Below are 2,500 nucleotides of genomic sequence, written 5' to 3'. Positions count from 1 at the left end.
CCGTGCTGATGGACCTGGAGTCAGAGACTTCTGTTCCCGGCTTAACGCACTGCTTCCTGTCAGAGAGGAAGTCTGTGATCCACCTGCAGGTGGAGTAGGGCACGTTCAGCTGGAAGAGCTTGTCCTGAAGCAGGGCAGGGATGATGGTGTTGAAGGCAGAGCTGAAGTCCACAAACAGGATCCTGGCGTAGGATGCTGGGGCGTCCACATGCTGTAGGGTGAAGTGGAGGGCCATGTTAACTGCGTCGTCCACAGACCTGTTGGCTCTGTAGGCAAACTGAAGGGGGTCCAGGAGAGGGTCTGTGATGGCTTTGAGGTGTGCCAGGAGCAGGCGCTCAAAAGACTTCATTACCACAGATGTAAGGGCGACCGGTCTGTAATCATTTAGTCCTGTTGGCCTTAGCTTTTTGGGCACAGCGATGATGGTGGAGGACTTGAGACAGGCTGGTACATGGCATGTCTCCAGGGAGGTGTTAAAGATGTTGGTGAACACCGGAGACAGCTGGTCAGCGCAGTGCCTGAGGGTGGCTGGAGAGACAGAGTCCGGCCCGGCTGCTTTGCGTGGATTCTGCCTCTTGAAAAGCCCATTAACTTCTCCCTCCTGAAAGGAGAGAGTCGTTTCTGTAGTATGGGTGGGGGATGGGGCCTCTTGGGTGGGAAGGGGTGGTTCAGGACAGTCCAATTGTCTTTCAAATCTACGGTAGAACTCGTTCAGGTCGTTGGCTAGGCGGGAGTCGTTAGTGGTGTGGGGCGCTCTGGGTTTGTAGTTGGTGATGTGCCTGAGCCCTTTGGCAGACAGAAGCAGCGTCGTTAGTAGAGAACTGGTGTTTTAGTGTCTCTGAGTACAGTCGTTTAGCCTCTCTCACCGCTTTGCTAAACCTGTTCTTCGACTCCTTGAATCTGTCTCTATCCCCACTCCTAAACGCTTCCTCCTTCTCCAACCTCAACCTTTTGAGCTTTGCTGAGAACCAGGGCTTGTTGTTGTTAAAGTTCACCCTGGTACGTGTTGGGATACAGCAGTCCTCACAGAAGCTGATGTACACAGCCTCTGTGAGTTCATCCAGACTATTGGTAGCAGTCGTGAACATATCCCAGTCAGTACAGTCTAAGCACGCCCGCAAATCTTCCACAGCCTCACTGGTCCACTGTTTAGATGTCCTCACAGCAGGTTTACAGAGTTTTAGTTGCTGCCTGTATGCACGAATCAGGTGGACCAAGGGAGTTCTGTGCGAGCCGAACAGCCCCGTGACCCACAAGAGAAACATCCCCGCCAAATTCGAGCGTTTGACGGGGTCTATCCGTGAAAAAATATTCACGTTTTTGAGTGCACATGCATTTCTGCTGCAAATGCCTCTGGAAGTTTCATGCCGTTCGTATGCCAATTGTGGCAACACGAAAATGACCCGTTTTCCCATTCCGAGGGATTTCTGTGCGACCCTAACAGCCCCGTGAGCCACAAGAGACACATCCCCGCCAATTTCTAGCGTTTCACGGGGTCTATCCGTGAAAAATATAGACGTTTTTGAGTGCACATGCATTTCTGCTGCAGATGCCTCTGGAAGTTTCATGCCGTTCGTACGCAATGTGGCAACACGAAAATGACCCCTTTTCCCATTCCGAGGGATTTCTGTGCGACCCTAACTAACAGCGCCCGTGAGCCACAAGAGAGACATCCCCGCCAATTTATAGCGTTTCACGGGGTCTATCCGTGAAAAATATAGACGTTTTTGAGTGCACATGCATTCCTGCTGCAAATGCCTCTGGAAGTTTCATGCCGTTCCTATGCAATGTGGCCACACAAAAATGACCCGTTTTCCCATTCCGAGGCATTTCTGTGCGACCCTAACAGCCCCGTGAGCCACAAGAGAGACATCCCCGCCAACTTCTAGCGTTTGACGGGGTCTATGCGTGAAAAATATTAAAATTTTTGAGTGCACGTGCCTTTCTGCTGCAAATGCCTCTGGAAGTTTCATGGCGTTCCTATGCAATGTGGCAACACGAAAATGACCCCTTTTCCCATTCCGAGGGAGTTCTGTGCCACCCTAACAGCCCCGTGAGCCACAAGAGACACATCCCCTCCAATTTCTAGCGTTTCACGGGGTCTATCCGTGAAACATATAGAAGTTTTTGAGTGCACATGCATTCCTGCTGCAAATGCCTCTGGAAGTTTCATGCGGTTCGTACGCAATGTGGCAACACGAAAATGACCCGTTTTCCCATTCCCAGGGATTTCTGTGCGACCCGAACAGCCCCGTGAGCCACAAGAGACACATCCCCGCCAATTTCTAGCGTTTCACGGGGTCTATCCGTGAAAAATATCAATTTTTTTTTGACTGCACATGCATTTCTGCTGCAAATGCCTCTGGAAGTTGCATGCGGTTCGCATGCAATGTGGCGACACGAAAATGACCCGTTTTCCCATTCCGAGGGATTTCTGTGCCACCCTAACAGCCCCGTGAGCCACAAGAGAGACATCCCCGCCAATTTCTAGCGTATCACG

Source organism: Petromyzon marinus, unplaced genomic scaffold (genome assembly GCF_048934315.1).
Source record: "Petromyzon marinus isolate PM22_M1 ecotype Great Lakes invasive population unplaced genomic scaffold, UKy_Petmar_22M1.pri1.0 PM_G_Scaffold_6, whole genome shotgun sequence".
NCBI classification, from domain to species: Eukaryota; Metazoa; Chordata; class Hyperoartia; order Petromyzontiformes; family Petromyzontidae; genus Petromyzon; species Petromyzon marinus.
This window is presented reverse-complemented; position numbering follows the sequence as displayed.